At 34.4% G+C, this 10,409-nt stretch overlaps 1 pseudogene; it reads left to right on the plus strand.

Annotated features, from left to right (window-relative positions):
- The first annotated feature begins 4,828 nt into the window (after nt 1–4,828).
- LOC118054841 (protein indeterminate-domain 5, chloroplastic-like) lies at nt 4,829–10,409 on the plus strand (annotated as a pseudogene).

Genomic DNA, 10,409 nt, shown 5'->3' on the forward strand with positions numbered 1-10,409 from the left:
TTTTATATTTTAAAAAAACACAAAAATAACTTTAGGATTTTTAGCCATATAAAAAATAGGGAAAATACTTTTTATTTTTCTAGACTTTGTTTAGCAAAAACCTTTTTTTTTTTAATAAAATTACAAAAAATAAGTTTAAGGGGTGTATTCCAAATACTGATATATTTTTTTTTCTTCCAACATTTTTTAAATATTTTTTTATTTTTTCTTTTCTTTCTTTTCTATTTTTTTTTTATGAGAAGCCCAAATTAGATAACAACATTCCTTACTATCTGCGTTACCGTGTCAAAACTTGCCCATAATTATGAGACCGGTAACTTATTTTTGTCAACCTTTTGCCCTCTGGCGTGGCTTTAAAATAAAAATAATTAGTTGATTTCAATAGCTTTTTTTTTTTAATTTTGAATTTTATTGATATTAAAAATAAATTTTAAAAAATAAAAAAAATATTTTATTTTCATATATTCTCAAAAAAAATACTTTAAAAAACAATCACCCCATAATTATAGACATTACTTTCATGTTCTGTGTTTTATTAATAATGACCATGTTATTTTTAGTTTATGAAAAATAACAAATTATATCTGGTACAATAATCATAAAACAAGACAAATTCAAATATTAATCAGTCTAAAATTCAAACTATAAACTTATTTATAAACCCATTTATCATTAAATTTGTTAAATTAAAAACCATATTGATATAATAAATTAAGTTGTTGGATGAAAATCTTGATTTTATATCACCTATTTAATAAAAATATAACTTTCCAAATCGATTGGCTATTTGTAAGACAATTACTCGATGAAGTTGGGTTTTCTTCCACCCCAATCAAACCAAGAAAAATGTAGCATTTCTGGTTCACTTGGGTGGATTTGTCATTTCAAATTCGACGTCCGACAGTATAAAAAGAAAAAATATTAAAAGGGTTGGTGAGAGCGCATAAAGAAATAAAATAAAAACGGATGAGATAGTGCTATGCCGCCGTTATTGAAAATGAAAAACACAGTGTGTCCAGTTCTAACAGAACTATCATCCTCGTGATGCCAACACGCTGTTGTGTTGTCACTTGATGGTCTTATTGTCTGGACAAATCCTCGTCTCAATTGACAATCTATATTTATCTCCATCGTCAAAGTGACCAAGAATTCTCCTTTTTTCTTTTTTATTCTCCTTGATATAATTGTTACGTTTTGCATTTCCTATTGTATTAACTTGAAGGCTTTAAATCTTAATCAGTAGACTGCATGCTACAGTGAATGATAGACTAGCCCTAGACTAGGGTTAATTGTTTTTCTTTGTTTACGGATAACTGTTCTTAATCTGTCTTACGTTTATTTACTTGAAAGTAATTCTTTTCAAGAAAATAAATTTTTAAAAAATAAATTATAAAAAAAAACAATAATTTTTTGTGTTTGGTAGTATAATAGAAAATAAATTAAAAATATTTTTCAGTATTTTGTTATGTCAAGAAAAATAAACTGAAAAATAATTTTTTTTTTCAAGTTTATTAAAACAACGAGAAGTAAATCTTACAAATTAAAATGTTGAATAAGAATACAATTGAAAAAAATATAATTTCATAAATTATCTCAAATAAAATAAATAATAATCAAAATAATAAAGATTAAATCTAAAAATAAAAAAAATAAAAAGATGAAGAAATTAAAATAATAATAATAATTAATATTTTATAAATTATTTCAAATAAAATAAGTAACAATCAAAAGAATGAGAAATCAGATTTGATAAATAAAAAATTAAAATTAAAAAATAATAAGAAAAAAGAAAAAATAATTATAAAAATTAAGGACCAAAGTTAATATAAAAATTAAATTCTAAGGGATGAAATTGAAAAACAAATATTCAAAAAAAAAATATATATAACAATTAAAAGTTTGAGAATCAAATTTGATATAATTAACAAATAATATAATTTTTCTAAATTTTTCAAAAAAAAAGTATTCCGTCCAAAATAAATTTTTTTTTTTTAAATCAAGTTAAATTTTTTGAAAAGTATTTTCTATTAACTAACTTTTTTAATAATAAATAAACACATAAAAATTTTAAAAATAATTTTTAAAAAATTACTTATCAAAAAACAAACACATCCGAAAAAACGAGCTATTTGACCACCATAACTATAGTACTCCACTTCCACTAATATTAATTACAAGTTGCCTAATCACGCAACTCAATTCGTCTCAAGTGGCCATATTGTTGCCTGTGTTTATGCATCGATGGGTTCTTCCGCCATGGATATCATGCAATATTATCACCAGGTTAAGGTTATGAATTGGCATCCAAGTTCCCTGCGTTATTATTAAACTCGATTAACGTAGGTCAAGCGCTGGACAGGCTAACATAAATTTTCAATTATTTTTAATTATTAAAATAATAATTTTTTTAAAAAAAATTAATAAATTTTTTACCATACTTCTACATAATATATATAAACTTGAATTTTTAGCCGAGTCATGTTTATTTCACCTAGCCTCCCTCCAAGACAAGACTTAAATCGTTACACTCTTGTGCGGGCCAGAACTTAATCGACAAGAAATTTTGCTATCTTCGAACCGTTATAGCTACGCCGCCGTTCACCGAGGCTTCGGCCCCCCTGTCATGAGGTCACCATCATCCTTCACCTTCCGGCACTGGGCAGCCCCCGTATCTGAATAGTACCCCTACCAATAACCGAAGTCAACATCAACAGCAGCCCAGTAGCACTGTTTATATGAAAACTAGTTTCCACCCGTCTAATTTAGAGGTGCCAGCTAATTAACGACTCTTGCTAGTTCAAATTAACGCATCATCCTCACAGATTACTGCAATATGACATTATCAGCATGATATAAACATGAAAATGAAATGCATGGGTATAGTTAAGCTGTCACTGTTACAAAGAATGACAGCTGTAATCCTAATCGCTATACGTTTTTGTTCGAGAAAAAAATAATAGAATGGAGCTGTCGCAGTCCAGGCTTCAAAACTCCATATTAACCAGATAAATTCTCTTTATTACACCATCATCTCCCTGACTACGTACGCGAATTATGTGAATATCTCTCTTAAATCCCCATGGCCAAAATCCAGTGGTAACTAATTGACTAGGAATTATGGGGACGAGAGAGAAGCTAGCAAAGAATATTGGGATTTGATAAAAGTATAGGCTGCGATGGTCTATTACGGTGGTCCGATTCCTTTTCTTTTCTTTACCTCTTTCGAAACTACTTAAATACCCTCACAAACCTTGATGTGATAGCCATCTCCGTTGCATGTAACTGTATAAACTCCCGCGCGTGTGCCTTAGAAAGAAAGGCCAGGCTGCTGACCCTTTTCCGCCCTTCGCACGCCAGTCAACTGGAAGTCCCAAGCAGTTCCTGAGCTGATTCACTGCCGGATAACACCTTAACGAAGGCTGCAGCCTGCAGAGTTCCCCAGCCAAATCTTCAGGTGGGCTACCCTGGTTTTTCAGATACATAGAAAAACCGAGCACGGATCCATTTTTTTTTTTTTAATTTCACTTTTGCACTAGCATTATTGCCTTCCATGTCTGGCTATTAAAAAAAACCAGAGAGACAAAAGGTATTTACTTTCTCTGGTCATCATATTTTAAAAATGAGTAAATTGGTATTAGTGACTTCACATGTTACAAATATCTTGTTGAAACTAACTGATTGTTACTGAATTATTAAGGATGTGGTCGAAGTGAACACAAAATCAATCAACCGTTTTATATATGTTCATTAATTTCTTTCGTAGTAAAAAAACGTGTTAATATTTTGATCTATGCTTTGCTACATATCAGATAGAATACTTTTTAAACGTGAAAAAAATATGTAAGTGCTAATGTATTTTTTATTTGCAAGTGTGAGATTTTGACGTCACTATAAACTGAAAATTTAATGTACATGAAGTAATTTTTGTTAATTATGGAGAAAATGAATACGAGCTTGTAAGCCTAAGCTTGTGCCTAATTGTCTTTCTTAGGAGCAAAATACACGTTATCCTCTCTCTTTTTTCTTTAATTTAAACTCGGCTACGGATTGCCTGCTAGGTTGCTGACCAAAATTTGGCCATTATAAAAAATTAAGAAATCTAAAATATCTTAAAAATATCATAAAAACTTATATAAATCATCCAACAACCTAAAATACTGTAAAAATGCTAAAAAAATAATCGAATTCAAAAAATCAAAACCAACTCTAATAAACTTTTTCCACCATGTTCAGAGAAAAAAAACCTCCATTAAACTCTTCTCATGAAAAAGGAACCCTTTGGCACATTTGTTTTTTTGTGGTAGCTGGATTGTGGCCAAACAATAACCTAGTTTTTTTTTTTTGCAGGTTTTTTTTTTCTTTTAATTCAAGAACCGAAAATAAATAAAATAAACTTTTGAGATTAACTATATATTTTTTATGTATTTTATATTGTGGTATTCTCATTTTAAATTTTTACTGTAATTAATTTAAAGTTAAAAAAATCTTCAGTGATAAAATTAAAAAACAAATATACTTCACTGTTTGTGTAAAAAAAGGAAAACAAAAACCTCCAATTTTTTTTGTTTATGCAGTAATGGGATTCCGTTGGGAGAATTAGTTAAGTAAAATACCAAATATTTGACTGTGAGGTCCACTGTGAGAGGGAGAGAGAGAGAGAGTGATGAGGGACGCTTTGTCTGGAAGTGAATAACAAGATACGAAATACAAAGAGAGAGAAGGTGTAGCTGTTCATGCTACCTTCACGCACCATCCTATGTCGTTACGTGTGATGGATTGGGTCCACCGACCTGGAAGCCTTACTCCCCACTCTCTCAATTAATCTTACAACATCATTTTAAGGTAGGAAATTATTGAGCAAAATCAAGAAAGGAAACAACTGTGAAACAAATTAGGAAGACCCAAAAAAGCAAAAAAGAAAAGGAAATTATGGCATGTATATGTGTTAGTATATCTACATGACACCGAATCAAAGAAGAACCAGAGTACCCTCACTCCTTCAAAATCTGGCATTTAAAACAAAGGGAACAGAAGAAAATGCCATGGGTTGCTGTAACTCCTTTCTTTCTCTTCATCTTTTGCTTGATTTCAGGTTCTCTCCCAGATATTGTTTTCCATTTTAGGGTTCTCAATATATAATCAATAATACCCAAGAACCTGAATTTGCTGTTTTTTTTCTTGCTTTTTTGAGTTGAGACTATTTAACAGGTACTTAAATTGTATGTGGGGCTGTATTGAGTTTCAAGACTGTTATTTTCCGTGTGAGGAGAAAAGGATTGGAAAGACTAACAGCAGAAGAAGCAAAGCGAAGTTCAAGTAGAAGAAGAAAAAGGTAGAAGACTTCGTTGGAGATGGCGGCTTCTTCATCCGTGCCTTTCTTTGGAATTAGGGAAGAGGATCAAAACCAGATGAAACAACAGCATTCCTCAACCCCAACTTCATCTTCAGCCCAGGCTCCGCCGCCACCAAAGAAAAAGAGAAACCAACCTGGAACACCAAGCAAGTATCATCAATTTTATCTAAAGACCGATCTACCTATTACAAGTGACAGGATGATTTTATCTTCAACTAAATCTCTTACAATTTCTTCCCCTTTTCCGGTTTTGCTTCTTTCATAAAAATCCAATTGAAAGAAATCTAAATTTTATAGTGGAATTGACATGGTTTTATATAGACAGATACTGTGTCTTAAACGTCTTCCCCCAAGTTTCCTTTTCCTTTGTAATTAAAATTTTGAATTTTCTTATAATTTGTTGTTTGTCATTTTTCATAACAGACCCAGACGCAGAGGTGATAGCACTATCTCCCAAGACCCTAATGGCAACAAACAGGTTCATATGTGAGGTATGCAACAAAGGGTTCCAAAGGGAGCAAAACCTACAGCTCCACAGAAGAGGACACAACCTACCTTGGAAGCTAAAGCAGAAGACTACAAAAGAAGTGAGGAGGAAGGTTTATCTGTGCCCCGAGCCCACATGCGTCCACCATGACCCTTCTAGAGCTCTTGGCGACCTTACTGGAATCAAAAAACACTACTCAAGGAAACACGGTGAGAAGAAATGGAAGTGTGAGAAGTGCTCAAAAAGATACGCTGTTCAATCTGATTGGAAAGCCCATTCTAAGACTTGTGGCACTAGAGAATACAGATGTGACTGTGGTACTCTCTTCTCAAGGTAACTGCTAATTAATTATATAACCCAATCTTCTCGTTAATTCTGTACGTATATCTTCTTCCTTGTAGACGAGGATGACTGTCCTCCTTCAATTCATTTACGACAATAAACAAAAAGGTTGAAAGAGAAGAAACGGAAGAAGCGTTATGAGTTTAGTACGGCTACTTGGCTTGTCTGTTTTCGGGCTAAGATTCTTCGATCAAGCGACAAGAGAGGAGAAAAGTTTTGATACTTTTCCCCCATTTCTTTTACCCTTCCTTCTCTTCAGTTTTTCTTTTGCTGAACTCTTTTCATCTGGTTACTGTAGTGTAGATGGTGAGAGAGCAGAAAACATGCTTGCACGTGAACAATCAATCTATTGAAACTGCCGTCCATGGTCAAGGTCATATAGGTTTCAGTGAGAAGCAGATTAACAAAGAGAAAAGAAAAAAGAACAAAAAAAAAAAAAAAAAAAAAGAAAAAGAAAAGAAGAGAGAGAGAGTGCTTTTTTTTTTTTCTCTCCTCGAAACCACCGCCCCTTTGGCTGTTTATCCCTTTTTCCAATTCACGTGTTGCTATGCCATGTAGAGCTTGCTTGTGTGTTTTACCATGTTTGTTCTCTTATGGGTTGGCTAGATGTGATCAGGTCTGTGCTCTTGCAGGTACTCCTTTTCATGATAACGTTCTAGGCCATAACCAACCTTCTCCTCTCTCTCTCTCTCTCTCTCTCCCCCTCCCTCCCTCCCTCCATTGCTGTAGTTCTGCTAGAGCTACGTGGTCTAACGACATGGAGAGAGAATTGCAGTGACATATATGGGGGTGTTTAGAGTTGATTGACCAAGGAAAGGCTTTCAACAGATGTGATGATTTCAGACCAGTTTCTCGTTTTAGAACAGTTAATTCCCAGTGGGAAATCAGCACGCATCATGAGGCTCGCATTAACAATAAGTCCTGAAGTGGAATTTCTTTGATTGATGGCTTTTCATGATGATAAACACATCCTCTTGTTGCATTTATTGAAGAGCCAGTTCTTGAAATGGTATTACATGGTTGATTGGTTAATAATACTCGGTTTCTGCCCAAACCTCTTTCACCCACCCCTCCATAATCACTACCCTATGTTTCTGTCTTCTGTGGAAATTATAGTTGAACTTTCTTTCACTTTCTTCTCTACACTCTTCCTTTTTTACTCACTTAAGTCATCCATTATTGATGATTCGTCCATCCTAAATCTCTCTCTTTATCTCCTCCCGCATGCTTCATCTTTTTGCCAAAAAAACACACAAAAGATTATGTACCGATTTTTCCATATATCTTTTTTTTTTAGCAGGGAAAGTGGAACCCTAATTATTATTTTGAGGTGACAATTATTGTAAGTACAGGAGCTACGCAGCCATTACCATTGTATTGTTGGAAAAAAAAAAACATTTCGAGCTCCTTTTACTGAAGATGGGACGCATCAAGAAAAGGGGAAAGCCAAGAAAAATGGAAGGAACTCGTGAAATCTTCATACGCCATCAGTCAAGGAGATGGGCATCATTTTCTTTAGTGGCTTTATAATCTGGATTAACTATATAAACGTTTTAGAATCGTATATGTTATCATAGTTTCTATAACAGTAGAGGACATGCACATGTTCCTTGACGTAGCTGGCATCATATTTCACAATCATTCATATCTAAAACTATATATTTTTCAAGATTGTATAATTTGATGTCGTAGAGCTAGCAGACATAAATTCCTGTTATATTTGTTTTCAACTTTCCTTTCGTCAATGTGTACTTTTACCGTCTCTTTGAGGTGATCTAATGGCTTCTATACCTAATAATTGTTGCAGACGTGACAGCTTTATCACTCACAGGGCATTCTGTGACGCCTTGGCTCAAGAAAGTGCAAGAAACCCTCCTCCCAACTTGAACACAATTGGGAGTCATTTGTATGGAAGTAGCAACATGACCTTAGGCTTATCTCAAGTAGGTACTCAATTTTCTTCATTACAAGACCACGGTAACCAGTCTACTGACGTCTTACGATTTGGTGGTGGTGTCCGGACTGGACAATTTGATCATCTTCTCCCTCCATCAATTGGATCATCATCTTTCATTTCGACAGCAAGTGCCTTCATCTGCCTTCTTCATGCAAGAAACAAGCCAGAATATTTATCATGATGAAAACCAATCTCAGCAAGAGTTGTTGCAAAATAAGCCATTTCATCATGGACTGATGCAATTTGCTGATATTCACAACACCACAAGCAACCCTCCCTCTGCTGGCAATCTATTCAACCTTAGCTTTCTTTCCAACAGTAGCATCACAAACAGTAACAACGCAAACAATTCCAACAGCAACTTACCAACTTCAGGATTGCTAATATCCGATCATTTCAATAACCAAAATGGTGTTGGTGGTGGGAGTGAAGGGACTAATAACTTCTCAAACAATGTAAGGGGTAATCAAATGACCTCTGGTGTTCCTTCTCTCTTTAGCTCTGCGGTTCAGAATGATAACATGGTCTCTCACATGTCTGCCACTGCGCTGCTTCAAAAGGCTGCTCAAATGGGTACCACTTCAAGCAACAATAGTGCCTCATTGCTAAGAAGTTTTGGTAGCTCTTCTTCAAGTGGAACCAAATCAGATAGGGCGCTAGTTGGTGGGAACTTTGGTGGCATGGTCAGCGACAACGAGAATAATCTTCATCAACTAATGAACTCATTTTCTCCTGGGAATCCCTCCATTTTTGGTTCTGGACATGCACAAGAAAACCCCTACGGTGGATATACTGCAAATAGGACTAGTCTGGAGCAAGAAAAGCAACACCATGGCCCAAATTTTGGCAATATTAATATGGATGAAGCAAAGTTGCACCAAGGTCTCAATGCAAGCAATATCGGTGGATCTGATAGACTGACAAGAGACTTTCTGGGTGTTGGTCCTCAAACAGTGAGAGGCATGAGTGGATCATCGGGGTTTTCACAAAGAGAAAAACAGCAGCAGCAGCAGCAGCAGCTACAACATCAGCATCATGGCATGGATATGGGTGACTCCTCCTTGGATTTAGAGAGGCACAATACTAATATTTCTGCGGCGCCGACAAGCCAATCTTTCGGAGGAAATGGGAGTTTTCAGTGAAGAAAAAAAATGCTAGATGACAAAGTATCGGTACATGAACTAAAACCCTCTTCTACAGTCCAGTGACATTTTTAATGATTAGAACCCTCATGATTAAAAAGTAAAATTTCCTGATTCCATTGGTAAATGTGTCCTTGATGTTTTTACCTTCCTTTTGGGTTTTGGAAAAAAGAATTTCTACTCTCTATTATATTTATATATATTGGGCGTCTGTCTGGCCAGCTAATTTCTTTGCATGAGGGGAGCAGTCATGAGAGGGGAGTCCATACATGGGGTTTTGTTTCTTTTCCTGTCCTTTTGTTTTTATTTCCTCATTATTTTTTTCCCGACACATATACCTGCCAGAGTCACGGGAGCTGCTTGTCTTAGGATGCTCTAACGAAATGTCTTTTCTGTTTGGCTATGCATCCACAAAATAATTATGGGTTATGAATATCAAGCAGTGCTCTCTCTCATTTTTCTTTTTTTTCTTTTTTCTTTTTTCTTTTTAATAAAAAAGGGACTCATGGATAAGCATCATGGTAGGAGCAATGCATTGACAGTAACTCTCCTAGTTCTCTGTGTTTACTAGGCGCAACATTACAAATCGAAATTGTCACATATTCGAAGTCTCACCAATTTTTTAATTTATTTATTGGCAAGAAGCCCCACCACAAGAGACACTCTCCACCGCTGTATGGTAAACTCATTCTTCATATATATGCCAACAAAAGCTCCAACCCCAATCTAGAATGGATTTTTTTTTTTAATTCTGATTGCAATTTTTTTAATTAGGAACAAAAAAAAAAAAGAAAGAAAGAAAACATATATATGATGATAATGGACATTAACAACAAAGTTTGGATTGGTTTTTCTGCAGGGCAGGAGGGAATGTAATTTGTTTCATGGAAGAAAGGCCTTTCGGAAACATGGTGCAGTAGTTACTTTGGATTTCTAATAGCTAGCAGTAATGTTATTATAGAACAGTTCACGAACTTTCATTTATAAATGTGTGCTTCGTAGATGATATAGTGGGTCAACTTATATACATGCCATACATATGCTTGGAAGTTGTAGCTTAATTTTCCTAGAGAAAATTTTGCAGGATAATGCTGGTGAGTTTGAAATTCTAAATTATAATTTATATTA

The sequence above is a fragment of the Populus alba genome, chromosome 8, assembly GCF_005239225.2.
Source record: "Populus alba chromosome 8, ASM523922v2, whole genome shotgun sequence".
In the NCBI taxonomy this organism is placed as follows: domain Eukaryota; kingdom Viridiplantae; phylum Streptophyta; class Magnoliopsida; order Malpighiales; family Salicaceae; genus Populus; species Populus alba.